Below are 13568 nucleotides of genomic sequence, written 5' to 3'. Positions count from 1 at the left end.
ATACAGAAGGTAAATGGGACATCTTTAAATCAACTCTAAATAACTATACAGCTAAATATATACCAAAGGTGAACCAATATAAACGATTAAAACTAAATCCTACATGTCTGACAAATGATGTTAAAAGAGCAATAAACAACAAAAAAATAAAATAGCTTTCAAAAAATACAAATCCGATGGGTCAGCTATAACATTTAAACAGTACAAGGAGCTTAATAAAATCTGTAAAAATGTAATAAAATCAGCAAAATTTCTAAATGAGAGACAGGTGGCCAAAGAAAGCTAAACTAATCCTAAATATTTTTTTAGATACATAAATGCAAAAAAAAAACAAGGACAGAGCATGTAACCCCTTAATAATGATAATGGGGAGGTTGTCACAGGCAATAAAGAGAAAGCAGAGCTACTGAATGGGTTCTTTAGTTCTGTATATACTAAGGAAGAAGGAGCTGACATTGGACAGGTCAGTGCTGGTAACACATCATGTAATGTACTGAACTGGCCTAATGTAAAACTGGTACAAGGTAAGTTAAGTAGTATAAATGTAAGCAAATCTCCAGGGCCAGATGGATTGCACCCAAGAGTTCTTAGAGAACTAAGTTCAGTAATATCTGTACCCCTGTTCATGATATTTAGAGATTCACTGGTGTCTGGTATTGTGCCAAGGGACTGGTGCAAGGCGAATGTGGTGCCAATTTTCAAAAAGGGCTCTAGGTCTTCCCCAGGAAACTATAGACCGGTAAGTTTAACGTGCATTGTGGGTAAATTGTTTGAAGGACTTATAAGGGATTACATACAGGAATACATAGGGGATAATTGTATTATAAGTGATAGCCAGCATGGGTTTACTAAGGATAGAAGTTGTCAAACCAATCTAATGTGCTTTTATGAAGATGTGTGTAGAAGCCTTGAGAGAGGAATGGCTGTGGATATAGTGTTTCTGGATTTTGATAAAGCGTTTGATACTGTCCCTCATAGACATCTGACAGGTAAGTTAAGGTCTTTGGGTTTGGAAACTTTAGTTTGTAACTGGATTGAACACTGGCTCATGGATCGTAACCAGAGAGTGGTGGTCAATGATTCATACTCAGATTGGTCCCGAGTGATTAGTGGTGTACCCCAAGGTTCAGTACTGGGCCCGCTGTTGTTTAATTTACTTATCAATAGAGGTGCACCGAAATGGAGATTTCAGAACCGAAACCGAAATTTAAAAAAATGTCCGTCCGAAACCGATACCGAAACCGAAAATTACTTCTCCCCGTCTTCTGGTAAAATGCAGCGCTCCGCTCATTAGATTAGATTCCCCCACATTAGATTGCCAGCTCCCCCACATTAGGTCGAGAGTTCCCCCACAATAGTAGGCAGGTTCCCCACACTAGTAGGCAGTTCCCCCACAAATATTAGGCAGCTCCCCCCAACAATATTAGGCAGCTCCCCCCACATTTGTAGGCAGCTCCCCCCCACATTAGGTCAGCAGTTCCCCCACAATAGTAGGCAGGTTCCCCACAATAGTAGGCAGTTCCCCTACAACAATATTAGGCAGCTCCCCCCACATTAGGTCAGCAGTTCCCCCACAATAGTAGGCAGGTTCCCCACAATATTAGGCAGCCCCCCCCCCCCACAATATTAGGCAGCTCCCCCCACATTTGTAGGCAGCTCCCCCCCCCCCCCCAACATTTGTAGGCCCCCCCCTGCACCCCCCACGAGTGCCTCTGCCACTGGCAGTGTTTGCAACTTGTGCTGTGGGCGGGCAGGGGAGGTGGTTCATTATCGGCACATTTTTTTTGTTTCGGCATTTCCCCGAAACAGCTATTTTCGGTCGATATGTATCGGCCGCCGATATATCGTGCATCCCTACTTATCAATGATATAGAGGAGGCATTAACAGCTCTGTTTCTATCTTTGCAGATGACACCAAGCTTTGTAGCATGGTACAGTCTATAGAGGATGTGTATAGGTTACAAGATGACTTGGATAGACTAAGTGTCTGGGCATCCACTTGGCAAATGAGGCTCAATGTGGATAAATGTAAAGTTATGCATCTGGGTACTAATAACATGCATGCGTCATATGTCTTAGGGGGGATTAAACTGGCAGAGTCACTGGTAGCGAAGGATCTGGGTGTACTTGTAGATCACAGACTACAGAATAGCATGCAATGTCAGGCTGCTGCTTCCAAGGTCGGCAGGATATTGTCATGTATAAAAAGAGGCATAGACTCGAGGGACAGGGACATAATACTCCCCCCTTTATAAAGCATTGGTACGGCCTCACCTGGAATATGCTGTTCAGTTTTGGGCACCAGTCCATAAAAGGGACACTGTGGAGCTGGAAAGGTTACAGAGACACGCGACTAAACTGATATGGGGCATGGAGCGATTAAAGGAGTTACAATTGTTTAGTCTTGAGAAGAGACGTTTAAGAGGGGATATGATAAATGTATATTATTGGCCCATACTAAAAATATGGAGAAAAACTGTTCCAGGTTAAACCCACCCAAAGGACGAGGGGGCACTCCCTCCGTCTGGAGAAGAAAAGGTTTAGTCTCAAGGGGCGACACGCCTTCTTTACCATAAGAACTGTGAACTTATGGAACAGTCTACCTCAGGAACTGGTCACGGCAGGAAAAATTAACAGCTTTAAAACAGGGTTAGATACATTCCTGGAACAAAATAACATTAATGCTTATGAAGAAAGATAAAATCCCATCCCTTCCACAATATCTCGCCACACCCCTACCCTTCAATTCACTGGTTGAACTTGATGGACGTATGTCTTTTTTCAACCGTACTAACTATGTAACTATGTCCCTCCCTCCTGGGATTGGGTCTCTTAAGATTTCATCCTTGAATATTCAGGGTTTTAACATCTCCGGGAAACGTGCAAAAACCTTAAATCATATCCTTAAACAGAGGTCCCAGATTGTATGCATGCAGGAAACCCACCTTCGCCAGGATCAGTTGTCGGGTTTTTGTAACCGTTATTAACCGACCTGGTTTCAAAGCAGTTCACCTTCTCAAAAAGTTAAGGGGGTAGTGTTTTTTGCCATAAATCTCTAAAATTTTGGACACCAAGACTGACAGTGATGCCCGCTATATGTTTGTAAAATGCTCCATCCAGGGTCGGGAATATACGATTGCCTGTGGTTATGCCCTTAACCACGGCCAGCGGACCTTCTTGGCGAGGAATCTGGAGGACCTGAATGCCCTTTACTTTAGGATATTGTGATTCTTTGTGGTGATTTTAATGCGGCCCTTAACCCCTCTCTTAATACCTCCTCGGGCTCCTCTACACTCCCCTTTGCCGCGTTGAATGGTATGCGCAGGTTTCTCCATCTGCACCAGCTATGCAATGCCTGGAGATTGAACCATCCTGCTGAGCAGGATTATACCTTTTATTAGCATCCAAGGGGAGTGTACTCGCGGATTGGCTACATATTTCTCCTTCACCATCTCTTGCCTCTTCTCTCATCTACTACTATTGGCTCTATGGTCTTCTCTGATCACTCCCCTGTCTCCTGTTCTCTCCTCCTCCCAGTTTTGCCTAAGACGGAATTCACCCTGCGCCTCTATAAGAAGCTCCTGGCGGATGTCATCTGTTTGTCCGATCTTACGTCCACAGTGTCCACATTCCTTCATGCTCATGCTGCTGACTCTATTTCTCCTCAGGTACAATGGGAAGCCCTTAAGTGTGTTCTCTGTGGGGTTCTGATAAAGCACAGAGCTCTCCTTAAGAGGGAATCGGACCATAAACTGACTACACTCCTAGACCAGCTACATGTCTTGGCGTCCAGTCACAAGGCAATGCCCTCTGGGGATGTCCACCGGGACCTCATCAGTGTGCGCACAGAAGTGTGGGCGCTGATTGACAAAATATAAAATAGCTACTGCCAGATCTGCGCAGCTTCCCGATATGAGTGGGCTAATAAGGTGGGTCGCATGCTGTCGCTATGAGAGATAAGTGGGCTGCCTTCTTTGTTCCCTCGGTCAAGTCTGCGCAGTGTTAACTAGAACACCTTACCACACATTTTAGATTGCTTCCACTCTTATTATTCTCAGCTCTATGACCTCTCGGGCTCCGGCGGTACTCCGGCAGAGACTTCTCCTGATCTTCTCTCCTATCTGCATCGCACTGCCCTGCCCTCCCGCCCACCATTTTGTTGGATCTTGATTTGCCTTTCTCCAAGGCAGAACTTGGTGTGGCCATTGCTAGTGCCCCCGCGGGGAAGTCGCCTGGCCCTGATGGCTTCACCGCTCGGTTTTATAAAGTTTTTCAGGAGGAACTGAGCCTCCCTCTGTTATCCTCCTCTAATGCCATTTCCCCCTCTACAGCTTTTCCAGAGTCCTTCATCGCTGCTTTTATTACTGTCATCCCTAAACAGGGGAAGGACCCCAATCAGTGTCAAAGCTATCGCTCATTAACGTGGATGCAAAATTATGTGCAAAACTCCTTGCCCTGCGTCTCTCACCCCTCTTGGACTCCTTGGTCCACCCTGATCAGGTGGGATTTGTCCCGGCTCGTGAGGCCCACGATAACACCTTAACCCCTTAAGGACGGAGCCCATTTTCACCTCTAGGACGAAGCCCTTTTTTGCAAATCTGACCACTGTCACTTTAAACATTAATAACTCTGGAATGCTTTTAGTTATCATTCTGATTCTGAGATTGTTTTTTCGTGACATATTCTACTTTAACTTAGTGGTAAAATTTTGTGGTAACTTGCATCCTTTCTTGGTGAAAAATTCCAAAATTTGATGAAAAAATTTCATTTTTCTAACTTTGAAGCTCTCTGCTTGTAAGGAAAATGGATATTCCAAATATTTTTTTTTTTGGATTCACATATACAATATGTCTACTTTATGTTTGCATCATAAAAGTGACGAGTTTTTACTTTTGGAAGACACCAGAGGGCTTCAAAGTTCAGCAGCAATTTTCCAATTTTTCACAAAATTTTCAAACTCGCAATTTTTCAGGGACCAGTTCAGGTTTGAAGTGGATTTGAAGGGTCTTCATATTAGAAATACCCCATAAATGACCCCATTATAAAAACTGCACCCCCCAGAAGTATTCAAAATGACATTCAGTAAATGTTTTAACCCTTTAGGTGTTTCACAGGAAAAGCAGCAAAGTGAAGGAGAAAATTCAAAATCTTCATTTTTTACACTCGCATGTTCTTGTAGACCCAATTTTTGAATTTTTACAAGGGGTAAAAGGAGAAAATGTATACTTATATTTGTAGCCCAATTTCTCTCGAGTAAGCACATACCTCATATGTCTATATAAAGTGTTCGGCGGGCGCAGTAGAGGGCTCAGAAGCGAAGGAGCGACAAGGGGATTTTAGAGAGTACGTTTTTCTTTAATGGTTTTTGGGGGGCATGTCACCTTTAGGAAGCCCCTATGGTGCCAGAACAGCAAAAAAAAAAAACACATGGCATACCATTTTGGAAACTAGACCCCTTGAGGAACGTAACAAGGAATTAAGTGAGCCTTAATACCCCACAGGTGTTTCACGACTTTTGCATATGTAAAAAAAAAAAAAAAAATTTCACTAAAATGTGGGTTTCGCCCCCAAATTTCACATTTTTGCAAGGGTTAATAGCAGAAAAGACCCCCCAAAATTTGTAACCCCATCTCTTCTGAGTATGGAGGTATCCCATAAGTGGACCTGAAGTGCACTACGGGCAAACTACAATGCTCAGAAGGGAAGGCGTCATATTTGGCTTTTTGAGAGCAAATTTTGCTCGGGGGGCATGTCGCATTTAGGAAGCCCCTATGGTGCCAGAACAGCAAAATAACCCCCACATGGCATACCATTTTGGAAACTAGACCCCTCACAGAATGTAATGAGGGGTACAGTGAGCATTTACCCCCCACTGGTGTCTGACAGATTTTTGGAACAGTGGGCTGTGCAAAATTTTTCATTTTCACGGACCACTGTTCCAAAGATCCGTCAGACACCTGTGGGGTTTAAATTCTCACTGCACCCCTCATTACATTCCGTGAGGGGTGTAGTTTCCGAAATGGGGTCACATGTGGGTGTGTTTTTTTTTTTTTGCGTTTGTCAGAACCGCTGTAACAATCAGCCACCACTGTGCAAATCACCTCAAATGTACATGGCGCACTCTCCCTTCTGGGCCTTGTTGTGCGCCCCCAGAGCACTTTGCGCCCACATATGGGGTATCTCCGTACTCGGGAGAAATTGTGTTACTAATTTTGGGGGGCGTTTTTCCCTTTTACCTCTTGTGAAAATGAAAAGTATAGGGCAACACCAGCATGTTAGTGTAAAATTTTTTATTTTTTTACACTAACATGCTGGTGTAGACCCCAACTGTTCCTTTTCATAAGGGGTAAAAGGAGAAAAAGCCCCCAAAAATTTGTTAGGCAATTTCTCCCGAGTTCGGCGATACCCCATATGTGACCCTATTCTGTTGCCTTGAAATACGACAGGGCTCCAAAGTGAGAGCGCCATGTGCATTTGAGGCATGAATTAGGGACTTGCATAGGGGTGGACATAGGGGTATTCTACGCCAGTGATTCCCAAACAGGGCGCCTCCAGCTGTTGCTAAACACCCAGCATGCTTGGACAGTCAATTGCTGTCCAGAAATGCTGGGAGTTTTTGTTTTGCAACAGCTTGAGGCTCCATCTTAGAAACACTGCCGTACAATACGTTTTTCATTTTTATTGGAGAAGGGGGGTGGGGGGGCAGTGTACGTGTGTATATGTAGTGTTTTACTCTTTATTTTATGTTAGTGTAGTGTAGTGTTTTTAGGTTACATTCACACTGGCGGCAGATTACACTGAGTCTCCCGCTAGGAGTTTGAGCTGCGGCGGAAAATTTGCCGCATCTCAAATTTGCAGCGGGGAACTCACTGTAATCTGCCGCCAGTGTGAATGTAGCCTGTACATTCACACGGGAGGGGGGTCAAAACTACAACTCCCAGCATGCACTGACAGACCATGCATGCTGGGAGTTGTAGTTTTGCAACAGCTGGAGGCACACTGGCTGGAAAACCTTGAGTTAGGTTCTATGACCTAACTCAGTATTTTCCAACCAGTGTGCCTCCAACTGTTGCAAAACTGCAACTCCCAGCATGTACTGATTGCGGAAGGGCATGCTGGGAGATGTAGTTATGCAATGGCTGGAGGCACGCAAGTACAACTCCCAGAATGCCAAGACAGCCTTATGCTGTTCCTGAATGCTGGGAGTTGTAGTTTTGCAAGATTTAGAGAGGTTCAAGTTGTAAATCACTGTCCAGTGGTCTCAAAACTGTGGCCCTCCAGATGTTGCAAAACTACAACTCTCAGCATGCCCAGCCAGCAAACTGCTGTCTGGGCATGCTGAGAGTTGTAGTTTTGCAACATCTGGAGGGCTACAGTTTGAGACCACTTAGTGATCTACAACCTGAACCCCTCTAAATATTGCAAAACTACAAGTCCCAGCATGCCCACACAGCAAACAGCTGTCTGGGCATGCTGGGAGTTGTAGTTTTGCAACATCTGGAGGGCCACGGTTTAGAGACCACTGTAAACTGTGGCCCTCTGGATGTTGCTAGGCAACAACTCACCTAGCAGGACCCGGAAGCCGCCGCCGCACGTGGGGGATCCCCGCATGGAGGATCGCGATCCGGGATCCAGGTAGGGACCTTCGGCGCCGACCCTCCCTGGACGGTTCCCCCGTTTTGCCTGGACACCGATAGGTGGGCAAAGCGGGGGAACCGAACTTTAACCCCCCCTCCCCCGGTCTGCTATCGGTCGGTCGCTCGGCCGACCAATAGCAGGGATAGGAGGGGTGGCAACCCTGCCACCAAACTCCTATCCCTTTAGGGGGATCTAGGGTGTCTCGGACACCTACGATCCCTCTTATTTTCTGGGTCACTGGGTCACCAGTGACCCGTATGACCCGGAATCGCGCAGATCGCAGGTCTGAATTGACTTGCGATTTGCGCGCATCGTGGTCATGGGGGGGTCTCAGGACCCCCCTTGGCGATGTGCCGGGATGCCTGCTGTTAGATAACAGCAGTCATCCTGGTCCGATCACCTCTACCGGTGACGCGGCGCTCCCGGAACCCCGCGACGTACATGTGACACCAAGTGACACTTCGCGGCGCCGTACATGTACGTCGCTCGTCGTGAAGGGGTTAAAGACCTTCTCAGTCATCCATTATGCGCAGACCAAGGGCATCCTGTGCATGGTGTCATTGGATGCGGAAAAAGCTTTTGATCAGGTGGACTGGGGTTTTCTGATTCACATGGGACTTAGTCCTCTGGCCCCTAGTCGTATTGTTGCCTTATATTCTGCCCCCACTGACAGGATTAGGATTAATGGCTCTCTCTCTTCCTCTTTAATGGTCCGCAAATTCTTGAAAGGGCTGCCCTCTCTCCCCTCCTCCTATATGTCTTGGTAATGGAGCATTTACTTCAGGCCATACGCCTCCATCCTGATATTCAGGGCGTGCAGATAGGAGACATACACCTTAATGCCTTTGCCGACGATTTGCTCCTCTACATATCCTCGCCCGAGACCTCACACTCGGCGCTATTGTCTGTCCTTCAGGACTTTGATTAATTGAGTAATTACAAAATCAATTATTCTAAGAGTGTGGCCATGAATGTGTCTCTTGACCCTACGCAGACCCAGCGTCTCTGTGGATCGTACTCCTTTGCTTGGCACCCGACTTCTTTCCGCTATCTGGGTGTTCTTATTCCCAGGGATCTTTCCTGGACAGTTGACTTGAACTTTTCTCCTCTTCTCTCCTCTCGCATTTAACCTCTTCAGGACGCAGGGCGTATGGATACACCCTGCATTCCGAGTCCTTAAGGACGCAGGGCATATCCATACGCCCGTGGGAATTTCGGTATCCACCGCTAGCCAGTTGGGGACCGGAGCCGGATGCCTGCTGAAATCGTTCAGCAGGCATTGCGGCATATCGCCCAGGGGGGTCATTATGACAGCGATCTGCGGCAATTCCGGATCAATCGGGTCTCCAGAGACCCGGAATTACTGGCTGATCGGGGCCGTCTCTGACGTTCCCGAATAGCCATAGCCAGCAGGGGTGAGGTGGCACTGGTGCCACCTCTCGATCACCCTGATTCGTCGGCCTGCGGGTGTCACTCCCGCTCCGCCCCTCTTCCGGAGGATGTGAGCGGGAAGTTGACCCCCGGCAGCTGGGGACCCCGATCCCCGGCGTCCCTGTTGGGATCGGGGCCCCAGGAGCGGCGGTGGCGACGACGAAGGACTGACCTGTGTGCGGCGGCGTGGAGCAGCAGTTGAAAGTGATTGACAGCCTCCTGCTGTTGCTTAGCAACAGCTCCCAGCATGCACAAAGGACATGCTGGAAGCTGTAGTTATGCAACAGCAGGAGGCAGACCACCACAACTCACAGCATTACCTTATGGGCATGCTGGGACTTATAGTTTTGCAACAGCTGGAGGCACATTTTTTCTATGCAAAAGTGTACCTTCAGCTGTTGTATAACTACAACTCCCAGCTTGCACAAACAGCTAAAGTGCATGCTGGGAGTTGTAGTGGTGCATCTGCTGGTTGCATAACTACAACTCCCAGCATGCCCGTTGGCTGTCGGTGACTGCTGAGAGTTGTAGTTTTGCAACAGCTGAAGGCACACTGGTTGTGAAACTCAGTTTTTTTTACCTAACTCCGTGTTTCACGACCGGTGTGCCTCCAGCTGTTGCAAACTACAACTCCCAGCATGCACCATACATGCTGGGAGTTGTAGTTTTGCAACAGCTGGAGGCACACTTGTTGTGAAACACTGAGTTAGGTCACAAACTCAGTGATACATAACCAGTATGCCTACAGCTGTTGCAAAACTAAAACTCTTAGCATGTACAGTCTGTCAGCGCATGCTGGGAGTTGTAGTCTTGCAACAGCTGGATTTCTCCCCCCCTCCTTCCCAATGTAAACTTACAGGGTACACTCACATGGGCGGAGGTTTACAGTAAGTATCCGACTGCAAGTTTGAGCTGCTGCAAATTTTCTGCCGCAGCTCAAACTGACAGCAAGAAACTACTGTAAACCCCCGCCCGTGCGACTGTACCCTAAAAACACTACACTAACACAAAATAAAAAGTAAAAAACACTACATCTACACATACCCCTACACAGCCCCCCTCCCCAATAAAAATGAAAAACGTCTGGTACGCCACTGTTTCCAAAACGGAGCCTCCAGCTGTTGCAAAACAACTACTCCCAGTATCACCAGACAGCCACTGACTGTCCAGGCATGCTGGAAGTTTAACAACAGCTGGAGGCACCCTGTTTGGGAATCACTGGCGTAGTATACCCCTATGTACACCCCTATGCAAGTCCCTAATTTAGGCCTAAAATGGGCATGGCGCTCTCACTTTGGAGCCCTGTCGTATTTCAAGGCAACAGTTTAGGGCCACATATGGGGTATCGCCGTACTCGGGAGAAATTGTGTTACAAATTTTTGGGGGTATTTTCTGCTTTTACCTTTTTTAAAAATGTAAAAAAAATTTAGGTAAAATAATTTTTTTTTTTTTACATATGCAAGTGTCGTGAAATACCTGTGGGGTATAAAGGTTCACTTAACTCCTTGTTACGTTCCCTGAGGGGTCTAGTTTCCAAAATAGTATGCCATGTGTTTTTTTTTTTTTTGCTGTCCTGGCACCATAGGGGCTTTCTAAATGCGGCATGCCCCCAGAGCAAAATTGCTTCCAAAAAAGCCAAATGTGACTACTCCTCTTCTGAGACCTGTAGTGCACCAGCATAGCACTTTTCACCCCCCATATGGGGTATTTTCTGAATCGGGAGAAATTAGGCAAATTTTTGGGAAAACAAGTATTTTAGGTAAAATTTTTATTTATTTTTTTACATTTGCAAAAGTCATTAAACACCTGTGGGGTATTAAGGCTCACTTTATCCCATGTTACATTCCCCGAGGGGTCTAGTTTCCAAAATGGTATGCCATTTTTTTTGCTGTTTTGACACCCTAGGGGCTCCTTCCCTTCTGAGCCCTCTACTGCGCCCACCGAACACTTTACATAGACATATGAGGTATGTGCTTACTCGAGAGGACAGAAATTGGGCTACAAATATAAGTAAAAATTTTCTCCTTTTACCATTTGCAAAAATTGGGTCTACAAGAACATGCGAGTGTAAAAAATGAAGATTTTGAATTTTCTCCTTCACTTTGCTGCTATTCCTGTGAAACACCTAAACGGTTAAAACACTGACTGAATGTCATTTTGAATACTTTGGGGGGTGTAGTTTTTATAATGGGGTAATTTATGGGGTATTTCTAATATGAAGACCCTTCAAATCCCCTTCAAACCTGAACTGGTCCCTGAAAAATAGTGAGTTTGAAAATTTTGTGAAAAATTGGAAAATTGCTGCTGAACTTTGAAGCCCTCTGGTGTCTTTTAAAAGTAAAAACTGTAATTTTATGATGCAAACATAAAGTAGACATATTGTATATGTTAACCCCCAAAAAATTTTTTTGAATATCCATTTTCCTTACAAGCAGAGAGCTTCAAAGTTCGAAAAATGCTAAATTTTAATTTTTTTCATCAAATTTTGGGATTTTTCACCAAGAAAGGATGCAAGTTACCATAAAATTTTACCACTAAGTTAAAGTAGAATATGTCACAAAAAAACTATCTCGGAATCAGAATGATAACTAAAAGCATTCCAGAGTTATTAATGTTTAAAGTGACAGTGGTCAGAATTGCAAAAAATGGCCGAGTCCTTAAGGTGAAAAAGGGCTAAGTCCTTAAGGGGTCAATCAGACTTGCTTAAATGGGATCGTAAGGACTTTTCTTGGATTGGGCGTATCCATATTCTCAAAATGAACCTCCTCCCTCGTCTGCTCTCTATTTTCCAGACTCTACCAGTGGTTATTCCGAAAGCTTTCTTTCGGCCTCTCTCTTCCCTTTTCTCCAGATTCATCTGGTCTAATAGTGTCGCCATCCGTGTCCTGTCCCGACCCAAATTGGACGGCGGTCTTGCCTACCCTGACCCTTATTACTACTTAGCTGCTTCCGCTTCCCATATACTTGACTGGTTTCACTATACCCTTTCTAAACTCTGGGTTTGTTTAGAAACTACCCTTTCTCTGCTTCCTCTTACCTTTCTCCTCTGGGTCAGCCCTTCCTACTGGACTAAATTGTTCTTGGCCTCTCTTCCCTATGTTGCCCGCTCAGTTGTCCAATTGTGCATACGCCACTTCCCCAGGTCAGGCTTGTTTAAACCTCTTGGTCCTATAACGGTGGTGGGCAATGCAGACGTTCCGCTGGGTCTCTCGCCTATCGGATTTCTCTCCTTCCCTGCTACTGCTGTCCTCCCCTTCTCCCGGTTCCTCCAGTCGTCCTCGCTGAGCTAGTTGTCAGATAGTTTGATAGCAGAGATTCCTACTACCTCCTTCCCCATCAGCGGGGTTGGATTGCGGAGCTTGACCACACACCTAGCACTACAGACTGGGAAACCTCTTTTTTGCTGTCATAAGTCCTTCGTGTCGGTCGGTTATACAGTAGACCAATTTTAAGTTATCATCTTGTTGGTATCATGTCCCGGCTGCATATTCTTTACCCCACTGTTCCTGATGTGAGCTGGAGATGTGGTCAACCTAGTGGCTCTCTTGTTCACATTTGGCTTTCTTGCCCCCTGCTCTCCAACTTTTGGTCGTCGGTCCGCACTCTCATACAGACTGTCATCCGTGTGCTCCTTCCCTACTCTCCCTCTGTACTACTCTTATCCATGATACCGGGTCCCTTTACAAAGTGACTACTTTGTAATGTCCTGGTCTGTATCCTGTTGGCTGCTGCTAGACTGGTTATCCCCAGGCACTGGAAATTGACCTCCCTTCCCCCTGTGACTGACTGGCTATCTGAGGTTTCACATATACAGAGCATGGAAGCATGCATGGCGGAGCTGGGTGCCTCTTCTGACAAGTTTTTAGTGGGCTGGCACCCGTGGCTGTCTTTTGTGGAATACCCCCCAATACCTCACCTATGGTGCTACTGCTCCCACTGTATCTGCCCCCTAATGCAGACTTATACTTGCTGATACCCTCCTGCAGCCCTCCCTTCTCTCACCTTTCCTCCCCCCCCCCCCCCCCCCCGTCCCTTCTTTTCCTTCTCTTATGAGTTCTCCACTTTTGCCCCTACCCTTTGTATGCCTCTTTTTTTTCAACATTTGTTTACGGTTCTACTTGTTTGGTCGCCATAGTGGCCTGTTTGCTCACCATCGCTGATTGCACTAGTAATTTTTTCTCGATATTTGTTCTTTTATGGATCCTTGTCCTCCTGACTGTGCCTGCAATATGATTTCATATTGAAATTATTGCTGATGGTGTTGTTCCTTTTGTTACCCCTGTTTAACCTCCCCGGTTTTCTTTATTCTGTATCCGAAGCCTTTCGGCTTCATTTGCTTAATCAATAAAGCTTTGAATTTCAACAACAGAAGCTAGGCCCTGCCCACACCTAGTGTATTTCATGTTAGTCTCTCTCTTGCTACAGAACTTCCCTAATAGGCAGTGGATAGCAGTTTGCAGGTAAGCAATACACCTAGTGGGCAAGACTTTAGGGCTTTT

At 46.0% G+C, this 13568-nt stretch overlaps 1 protein-coding gene across 5 annotated transcripts in view; it reads right to left on the bottom strand.

Moving 5' to 3' along the window:
• Positions 1-13568, bottom strand: part of PGAP1 (post-GPI attachment to proteins inositol deacylase 1) — a 1221194-nt gene that overhangs the window by 884276 nt on the left and 323350 nt on the right. The window lies entirely within an intron of this gene.

This window comes from Hyla sarda, chromosome 8, assembly GCF_029499605.1.
Source record: "Hyla sarda isolate aHylSar1 chromosome 8, aHylSar1.hap1, whole genome shotgun sequence".
NCBI lineage: Eukaryota > Metazoa > Chordata > Amphibia > Anura > Hylidae > Hyla > Hyla sarda.
Note: the sequence above shows the minus strand (reverse complement) of the source record. Positions and strands in the feature narration are given on the sequence as shown.